General features: G+C 53.0%; 3 non-coding genes across 3 annotated transcripts; all 3 read left to right on the top strand.

Moving 5' to 3' along the window:
• The first annotated feature begins 54 nt into the window (after positions 1-54).
• On the top strand, positions 55-126 carry TRNAW-CCA (transfer RNA tryptophan (anticodon CCA)). The gene has a single exon. It is a non-coding gene; the product is annotated as a tRNA-Trp (tRNA).
• Positions 127-9,984: 9,858 nt separating this feature from the next.
• On the top strand, positions 9,985-10,056 carry TRNAW-CCA (transfer RNA tryptophan (anticodon CCA)). The gene has a single exon. It is a non-coding gene; the product is annotated as a tRNA-Trp (tRNA).
• A 295-nt stretch (positions 10,057-10,351) lies between these two features.
• Positions 10,352-10,433, top strand: TRNAL-AAG (transfer RNA leucine (anticodon AAG)). The gene has a single exon. It is a non-coding gene; the product is annotated as a tRNA-Leu (tRNA).
• Positions 10,434-10,447: the final 14 nt, after the last annotated feature.

Genomic DNA, 10,447 nt, shown 5'->3' with positions numbered 1-10,447 from the left:
AGTGTCGGCAGGAGTGGTCCAGACATATAAACAGAGAAAGGCACAGCACAAGGAGACCTCGTGGCGCAACGGTAGCGCGTCTGACTCCAGATCAGAAGGTTGCGTGTTCAAATCACGTCGGGGTCATAAAGGGTTTTTTTGTTTTCATTTTTTAATGTATGGTTTTTCATGATACCAAACATTTATTTTCTGGAGGGTTTTTTTTTAATGAAAAATCTAATTTGCTTGCATTTTATCATAGAACTTCCAATATGACTGCATTACAGTTAGTGACAAAATTGTCTGGTGTCCACGCTTGGGAATAACATCCTACAGGCTCCATCTTGCACTGTACGACCCTCTGGCAGCACCGATTTGACCTGTATCTATTCCCTGAGGATGCAGCTAAAATCTTGGCAGAGCAGAGCGTTGCCCACTCACTTTAGGCCTTGGGACGAGTAAAGGTCAATGACGTTACTGCATCGCGCCTCCAGTGTGGAGACACTGAAGGGCATTATTACTGTGTGGTCACACAGAGGGGGCACTATTACTGTGTGGTCGCACAGAGGGGGCACTATTACTGTGTGGTCGCACAGAGGGGGCACTATTACTGTGTGGTCGCACAGAGGGGGCACTATTACTGTGTGGTCGCACAGAAGGGGCACTACTACTGTGTGGTCGCACAGAGGGGGCACTATTACTGTGGTCTTACACAGGGGGCACTATTACTGTGTGGTCTCACAGAGGGGTCACTATTACTGTGTGGTCTCACAGAGGGGGCACTCTTACTGTGGTCTTACACAGGGGGCACTATTACTGTGTGGTCTCACAGAGGGGGCACTATTACTGTGTGGTCTCACAGAGGGGGCACTCTTACTGTGGTCTTACACAGGGGGAACTATTACTGTGTGGTCTCACAGAGGGGGCACTATTACTGTGTGGTCGCACAGAGGGGGCACTATTACTGTGAGGTCGCACAGAGGGGGCACTATTACTGTGTGGTCGCACAGAGGGGGAACTATTACTGTGTGGTCTCACAGAGGGGGCACTATTATTGTGTGGTCGCACAGAGGGGGCACTATTACTGTGTGGTTGCACAGAGGGAGCACTATTACTGTGTGATCTCACAGAGGGAGCACTATTACTGTGTGATCTCATAGAGGGGGCACTATTACTGTGTGGTCTCACAGAAGGGGCACTATTACTGTGTGGTTGCACAGAGGGGGCACTATTACTGTGTGGTCGCACAGAGGGGGCACTATTACTGTGTGGTAGCACAGAGGGGGCACTATTACTGTGTGGTCTCACAGAGGGGGCACTATTACTGTGTGGTTGCACAGAGGGAGCACTATTACTGTGTGGTCTCACAGAGGGGGCACTATTACTGTGTGGTTGCACAGAGGGGGCACTATTACTGTGTGGTCGCACAGAGGGGGCACTATTACTGTGTGGTTGCACAGAGGGATCACTATTACTGTGTGGTCTCACAGAGGGGGCACTATTACTGTGTGGTCTCACAGAATGGGCACTGTTACTGTGTGGTCTCACAGAAGGGGCACTATTACTGTGTGGTCTCACAGAGGGGGCACTATTACTGTGTGGTCTCACAGAGAGGGCACTATTACTGTGTGGTCTCACAGAGGGAGCACTATTACTGTGTGGTCTCACAGAAGGCGCACTATTACTGTGTGGTCTTTCACAGGGGGCACTATTACTGTGTGGTCTCACAGAGAGGGCACTATTACTGTGTGGTCTTACAGAGGGAGCACTATTACTGTGTGGTCTCACAGAGGGGGCACTATTACTGTGTGGTCTCACAGAGAGGGCACTATTACTGTGTGGTCTCACAGAGGGAGCACTATTACTGTGTGGTCTCACAGAGGGGGCACTATTACTGTGTGGTCTCACAGAGAGGGCACTATTACTGTGTAGTCTCACAGAGGGGGCACTATTACTGTGTGGTCTCACAAAGGGGTAACTATTACTGTGCGATCTCACAGAAGGGGCACTATTACTACTGTGTGGTCTTACAGAGGGGGCACTATTACTGTGTGGTCTCACAGAGGGGGCACTATTACTGTGTGGTCTTACAGATGGGGCACTATTACTGTGTGGTCTCACAGAGGGGGCACTATTACTGTGTGGTTGCTCAGAGGGGGCACTATTGCTATGTTGTCTTACAGAAGGGGGACTATTACTGTGTAGTCTCACAGAGGGGGCACTGTTACTGTGTGGTCTTACAGAGGGGTCACTATTACTGTGTGGTCTCACAGAGGGGGCACTATTACTGTGTGGTCGCACAGAGGGGGCACTATTACTGTGTGGTCTCACAGAGGGTGCACTATTACTGTGTGGTCTCGCAGAGGGGGCACTGTGTGGTCCCACAGAGGGGGCACTATTACTGTGTGGTCTCACAGAGGGGGCATTATTACTGTGTGGTCTCACAGAGGGGACACTATTACTGAGTGGTCTCACAAAGGGGGCACTATTACTGTGTGGTCTCACAGAGGGGGCACTATTACTGTGTCGTTGCACAGAGGGCGCACTATTACTGTGTGGTCTCACAGAGGGGGCACTATTACTGTGTGGTCTCACAGAGGGGGCACTATTACTGTGTGGTTGCACAGAGGGAGCACTATTACTGTGTGGTCTCACAGAGGGGGCACTATTACTGTGTGGTTGCACAGAGGGATCACTATTACTGTGTGGTCTCACAGAGGGGGCACTATTACTGTGTGGTCTCACAGAAGGGGCACTATTACTGTGTGGTCTCACAGAGGGGGCACTATTACTGTGTGGTTTCACAGAGAGGGCACTATTACTGTGTGGTCTCACAGAGGGAGCACTATTACTGTGTGGTCTCACAGAAGGCGCACTATTACTGTGTGGTCTTACACAGGGGGCACTATTACTGTGTGGTCTCACAGAGGGGGCACTATTACTGTGTGGTCTCACAGAGGGGGCACTATTACTGTGTGGTCTCACAGAAGGGGCACTATTACTGTGTGGTCTCACAGAGGGGGCACTATTACTGTGTGGTCTCACAGAGGGAGCACTATTACTGTGTGGTCTCACAGAAGGCGCACTATTACTGTGTGGTCTTACACAGGGGGCACTATTACTGTGTGGTCTCACAGAGGGGGCACTATTACTGTGTGGTCTCACAGAGGGGGCACTATTAATGTGTGGTCTCACAGATGGGGCACTATTACTGTGTGGTCTCACAGAGGGGGCACTATTACTGTGTGGTCTCACAGAGGGGGCACTATTACTGTGTGATCTCATAGAGGGGGCACTATTACTGTGTGGTCTCACAGAGGGGGCACTATTACTGTGTGGTCTCACAGAGGGGGCACTATTACTGTGTGGTCTTACACAGGGGGCACTATTACTGTGTGGTCGCACAGAGGGGGCACTATTACTTTGTGGTCTCACAGAGGGGGCACTATTACTGTGTGGTCTCACAGGGGTCACTATTACTGTGTGGTCTTACAGAGGGGTCACTATAGCTGTGTGGTCGCTCAGAGGGGCACTCTTAATATTGAACTAAATTCTTACTGTGGGGGTCACAAATGGGGGTAATATAACTGTAGGGCACTGGGTGACGATGACGATGATATACACGTGGATACTCATCAGTGGCGATACACGTGGGGACTCATCAGTGGCGATACACGTGAGGACTCATCAGTGGCGATACACGTGGGGACTCATCAGTGGCGATACACGTGGGTACTCATCAGTGGCGATACACGTGGGGACTCATCAGTGGCGATACACGTGTGGACTCATCAGTGTCTATACACGTGAGTACTCATCAGTGGCGATACACGTGGGTGCTTATCAGTGGCGATACACGTGGGTACTCATCAGTGGCGATACACGTGGGTACTCATCAGTGGCGATACACGTGTGGACTCATCAGTGGCGATACATGTGGGGACTCATCAGTGGCGATACACGTGGGGACTCATCAGTGGCGATACACATGGGGACTCATCAGTGGCGATACACGTGGGGACTCATCAGTGGCGATACACGTGGGGACTCATCAGTGGCGATACACGTGGGGACTCATCAATGGCGATACACGTGAGGACTCATCAGTGGCGATACACGTGGGAACTCATCAGGGGCGATACACATGGGGACTCATCAGTGTCTATACACGTGAGTACTCATCAGTGGCGATACACGTGGGGACTCATCAGTGGCGATACACGTGGGGACTCATCAGTGGCGGCGATACATGTGGGGATTCATCAGTGGCGGCGATACACGTGGGGACTCATCAGTGGCGATACACGTGGGGACTCATCAGTGGCGATACACGTGGGTACTCATGAGTGTCTATACACGTGGGGACTCATCAGTGGCGATACACGTGGGGACTCATCAGTGGCGATACACGTGGGGACTCATCAGTGGCGATACACGTGGGGACTCATCAGGGGCGATACACGTGTGGACTCATCAGTGTCTATACACGTGAGAACTCATCAGTGGCGATACACTTGGGTGCTCATCAGTGGCGATACACGTGGGTACTCATCAGTGGCGATACACGTGGGTACTCATCAGTGGTGATACACGTGTGGACTCATCAGTGGCGATACACGTGGGGACTCATCAGTGGCGATACACATGGGGACTCATCAGTGGCGATACACGTGGGGACTCATCAGTGGCGATACATGTGGGGACTCATCAGTGGCGATACACGTGGGGACTCATCAGTGGCGATACACGTGGGGACTCATCAGTGGCGATACACGTAGGGACTCATCAGTGGCGATACACGTGGGGACTCATCAGTGGCGATACATGTGGGGACTCATCAGTGGCAGCGATACATGTGGGGATTCATCAGTGGCAGCGATACATGTGGGGATTCATCAGTGGCGGCGATACACGTGGGTACTCATCAGTGGCGATACACGTGGGGACTCATCAGTGGCGATACACGTGGGTACTCATGAGTGTCTATACACATGGGGACTCATCAGTGGCGATACACGTGGGGACTCATCAGTGGCGATACACTTGGGGACTCATCAGGGGCCATACACGTGTGGACTCATCAGTGTCTATACACGTGAGTACTCATCAGTGGCGATACACGTGGGTGCTCATCAGTGGCGATACACGTGGGTACTCATCAGTGGCGATACACGTGGGTACTCATCAGTGGTGATACACGTGTGGACTCATCAGTGGCGATACACGTGGGGACTCATCAGTGGCGATACACATGGGGACTCATCAGTGGCGATACACGTGGGGACTCATCAGTGGCGTTACACGTGGGGACTCATCAGTGGCGATACACGTGGGGACTCATCAGTGGCGATACACGTGGGGACTCATCAGGGGCGATACACGTGGGGACTCATCAGAGTCTATACACGTGAGTACTCATCAGTGGCGATACACGTGGGTACTCATCAGTGGCGATACACGTGGGTGCTCATCAGTGGCGATACACGTGTGGACTCATCTGTGGCGATACATGTGGGGACTCATCAGTGGCGATACCCGTGGGTACTCATGAGTGTCTATACACGTGGGGACTCATCAGTGGCGATACACGTGGGTGCTCATCAGTGGCGATACACGTGTGGACTCATCTGTGGCGATACACGTGGGGACTCATCAGTGGCGATACACGTGGGTACTCATGAGTGTCTATACACGTGGGAACTCATCAGTGGCGATATACGTGGGGACTCATCAGTGGCGATACACGTGGGGACTCATCAGTGGCGATACACTTGGGGACTCATCAGGGGCGATACACGTGTGGACTCATCAGTGTCTATACACGTGAGTACTCATCAGTGGCGATACACGTGGGTGCTCATCAGTGGCGATACACGTGGGTACTCATCAGTGGCGATACACGTGGGTACTCATCAGTGGTGATACACGTGTGGACTCATCAGTGGCGATACACGTGGGGACTCATCAGTGGCGATACACATGGGGACTCATCAGTGGCGATACACGTGGGGACTCATCAGTGGCGTTACACGTGGGGACTCATCAGTGGCGATACACGTGGGGACTCATCAGTGGCGATACACGTGGGGACTCATCAGTGGCGATACACGTGGGTACTCATCAGTGGCGATACACGTGGGTGCTCATCAGTGGCGATACACGTGTGGACTCATCTGTGGCGATACACATGGGTACTCATCAGTGGCGATACACGTGGGTACTCATCAGTGGCGATACACGTGGGGACTCATCAGTGGCGATACACATGGGGACTCATCAGTAGCGGCGATACATGTGGGGATTCATCAGTGGCAGCGATACACGTGGGGACTCATCAGTGGCGATACACGTGGGGACTCATCAGTGGCGGCGATACATGTGGGGATTCATCAGTGGCAGCGATACATGTGGGGATTCATCAGTGGCGGCGATACATGTGGGGACTCATCAGTGGCGATACACGTGGGGACTCATCAGTGGCGATACACGTGGGGATTCATCAGTGGCAGCGATACACGTAGGGACTCATCAGTGGCGATACACGTGGGGACTCATCAGTGGCGATACACGTGGGGACTCATCAGTGGCGGCGATACATGTGGGGATTCATCAGTGGCAGCGATACATGTGGGGATTCATCAGTGGCGGCGATACACGTGGGGACTCATCAGTGGCGATACATGTGGGGATTCATCAGTGGCAGCGATACACGTAGGGACTCATCAGTGGCGATACACGTGGGGACTGATCAGTGGCGATACACGTGGGGACTCATCAGTGGCGGCGATACATGTGGGGATTCATCAGTGGCAGCGATATATGTGGGGATTCATCAGTGGCGGCGATACATGTGGGGATTCATCAGTGGCAGCGATACATGTGGGGACTCATCAGTGGCAGCGATACATGTGGGGATTCATCAGTGGCAGCGATACATGTGGGGATTCATCAGTGGCAGCGATACATGTGGGGACTCATCAGTGGCAGCGATACACGTGGGGACTCATCAGTGGCGATACACGTGGGGACTCATCAGTGGCGATACACGTGGGGACTCATCAGGGGCGATACACGTGGGGACTCATCAGAGTCTATACACGTGAGTACTCATCAGTGGCGATACACGTGGGTACTCATCAGTGGCGATACACGTGGGTGCTCATCAGTGGCGATACACGTGTGGACTCATCTGTGGCGATACATGTGGGGACTCATCAGTGGCGATACCCGTGGGTACTCATGAGTGTCTATACACGTGGGGACTCATCAGTGGCGATACACGTGGGTGCTCATCAGTGGCGATACACGTGTGGACTCATCTGTGGCGATACACGTGGGGACTCATCAGTGGCGATACACGTGGGTACTCATGAGTGTCTATACACGTGGGAACTCATCAGTGGCGATATACGTGGGGACTCATCAGTGGCGATACACGTGGGGACTCATCAGTGGCGATACACTTGGGGACTCATCAGGGGCGATACACGTGTGGACTCATCAGTGTCTATACACGTGAGTACTCATCAGTGGCGATACACGTGGGTGCTCATCAGTGGCGATACACGTGGGTACTCATCAGTGGCGATACACGTGGGTACTCATCAGTGGTGATACACGTGTGGACTCATCAGTGGCGATACACGTGGGGACTCATCAGTGGCGATACACATGGGGACTCATCAGTGGCGATACACGTGGGGACTCATCAGTGGCGTTACACGTGGGGACTCATCAGTGGCGATACACGTGGGGACTCATCAGTGGCGATACACGTGGGGACTCATCAGTGGCGATACACGTGGGTACTCATCAGTGGCGATACACGTGGGTGCTCATCAGTGGCGATACACGTGTGGACTCATCTGTGGCGATACACATGGGTACTCATCAGTGGCGATACACGTGGGTACTCATCAGTGGCGATACACGTGGGGACTCATCAGTGGCGATACACATGGGGACTCATCAGTAGCGGCGATACATGTGGGGATTCATCAGTGGCAGCGATACACGTGGGGACTCATCAGTGGCGATACACGTGGGGACTCATCAGTGGCGGCGATACATGTGGGGATTCATCAGTGGCAGCGATACATGTGGGGATTCATCAGTGGCGGCGATACATGTGGGGACTCATCAGTGGCGATACACGTGGGGACTCATCAGTGGCGATACACGTGGGGATTCATCAGTGGCAGCGATACACGTAGGGACTCATCAGTGGCGATACACGTGGGGACTCATCAGTGGCGATACACGTGGGGACTCATCAGTGGCGGCGATACATGTGGGGATTCATCAGTGGCAGCGATACATGTGGGGATTCATCAGTGGCGGCGATACACGTGGGGACTCATCAGTGGCGATACATGTGGGGATTCATCAGTGGCAGCGATACACGTAGGGACTCATCAGTGGCGGCGATACATGTGGGGATTCATCAGTGGCAGCGATATATGTGGGGATTCATCAGTGGCGGCGATACATGTGGGGATTCATCAGTGGCAGCGATACATGTGGGGACTCATCAGTGGCAGCGATACATGTGGGGATTCATCAGTGGCAGCGATACATGTGGGGATTCATCAGTGGCAGCGATACATGTGGGGACTCATCAGTGGCAGCGATACACGTGGGGACTCATCAGTGGCGATACACGTGGGGACTCATCAGTGGCGATACACGTGGGGACTCATGAGTGTCTATACACGTGGGGACTCATCAGGGGTGATACATGTGGGGACTCATCAGTGGCAGCGATACATGTGGGGACTCATCAGTGGCGATACACGTGGGGACTCATCAGTGGCGGCGATACACGTGGGGACTCATCAGTGGCGGCGATATACCTGGGGACTCATCAGTGGTGATACATGTGGGGGACTCCATTTCCACCATCACAAACCTAACTTTCTGTAACATTCCTTGTTCTCTCACTCCACCAGCCTCGGATATTGCACCATTTCGATTATTATTACTTTGAGCATCATAATGGGCATCATACTGTGTGTAGGGCACTGTGAGGCATTATACTATGTGTAGGGCACTGTGAGGCATCATACAGTGTGTAGGGCACTGTGAGGCATTATACTGTGTGTAGGGCACTGTGAGGCATCATACTGTGGGTAGGACACTGTGAGGCATTATACTGTGGGTAGGGCACTGTGAGGCATCATACAGTGTGTAGGGCACTGTGAGGCATTATACTGTGTGTAGGGCACTGTGAGGCATCATACTGTGGGTAGGGCACTGTGAGGCATCATACTATGTGTAGGGCACTGTGAGGCATCATACAGTGTGTAGGGCACTGTGAGGCATTATACTGTGTGTAGGGCACTGTGAGGCATCATACTGTGGGTAGGGCACTGTGAGGCATCATACTATGTGTAGGGCACTGTGAGGCATCATACAGTGTGTAGGGCACTGTGAGGCATCATACAGTGTGTAGGGCACTGTGAGGCATCATACAGTGTGTAGGGCACTGTGAGGCATCATACAGTGTGTAGGGCACTGTGAGGCATCATACTGTGTGTAGGGTGCAGAGGGAATTATTGTGCAGGGGGCCTCTGGGGCAAATCATACTATGGGGGAGGGCACTGTGAGGCATCATGATAAGGGGTGCTTCGTGCATTATTGTATGGGAGTTGTGTGAGGGAACCATACTGTGTGGGGTACACTGGGATAATCATGCTATTGGGGGGACTGGGAGTGATCATAAGGTGAATGAGGTGCAGGGGGCATTATTGTGTGGGGGGGCTCTGAGGCCATCATACTGTGGGGGTGTAATGATGTATAGTGGGCTCTTACAGCATGTGGGGGCAGTCGGGGGTCTCCTGTAGGGGACGCCCCGTGTAGGGGATGCCCCAGCGGGCTGTGTGTGAGGAGGCATCATACTGGAGAGGGCTATAGAGAGGGGCAGTACTGTGTGGAGACCCTGCAGCCCCCTCCTCCTCCCTGATCATCCAGATGCTGGATGGGACCCTGATGAAGCTCAGGACAACCGACCTCGTGGCGCAACGGTAGCGCGTCTGACTCCAGATCAGAAGGTTGCGTGTTCAAATCACGTCGGGGTCAAGTGTATTTTTTTTCCGAGTTATGCATAATTGCACCGCAGCCGCCAGTGTGCAACATTTCTCTAAGGAGACGCACCGACGCCTGCAGAAAAGGAGCAGAAGTGTACACAGCGCGGCTCATGATACAGTCACATGACGCCCGCACGACACGCCCCATTGGCCCAGCCTGCGGTAGAACTATGTAAGATACGTGTGTCTAGGCTTCTCTCACAGGTGGGACTACATCTCCCAGCATACTGGGCAGCCGTCACCGGCGATCTGTGTTATAAGCACTGACATACCACACTATGCCATCAGGTAGCGTGGCCGAGCGGTCTAAGGCGCTGGATTAAGGCTCCAGTCTCTTCGGGGGCGTGGGTTCGAATCCCACCGCTGCCAGGAATCCTTTTCTC

This window comes from Ranitomeya imitator, chromosome 4 (assembly GCF_032444005.1).
Source record: "Ranitomeya imitator isolate aRanImi1 chromosome 4, aRanImi1.pri, whole genome shotgun sequence".
In the NCBI taxonomy this organism is placed as follows: domain Eukaryota; kingdom Metazoa; phylum Chordata; class Amphibia; order Anura; family Dendrobatidae; genus Ranitomeya; species Ranitomeya imitator.
This window is presented reverse-complemented; position numbering and strand designations above follow the sequence as displayed.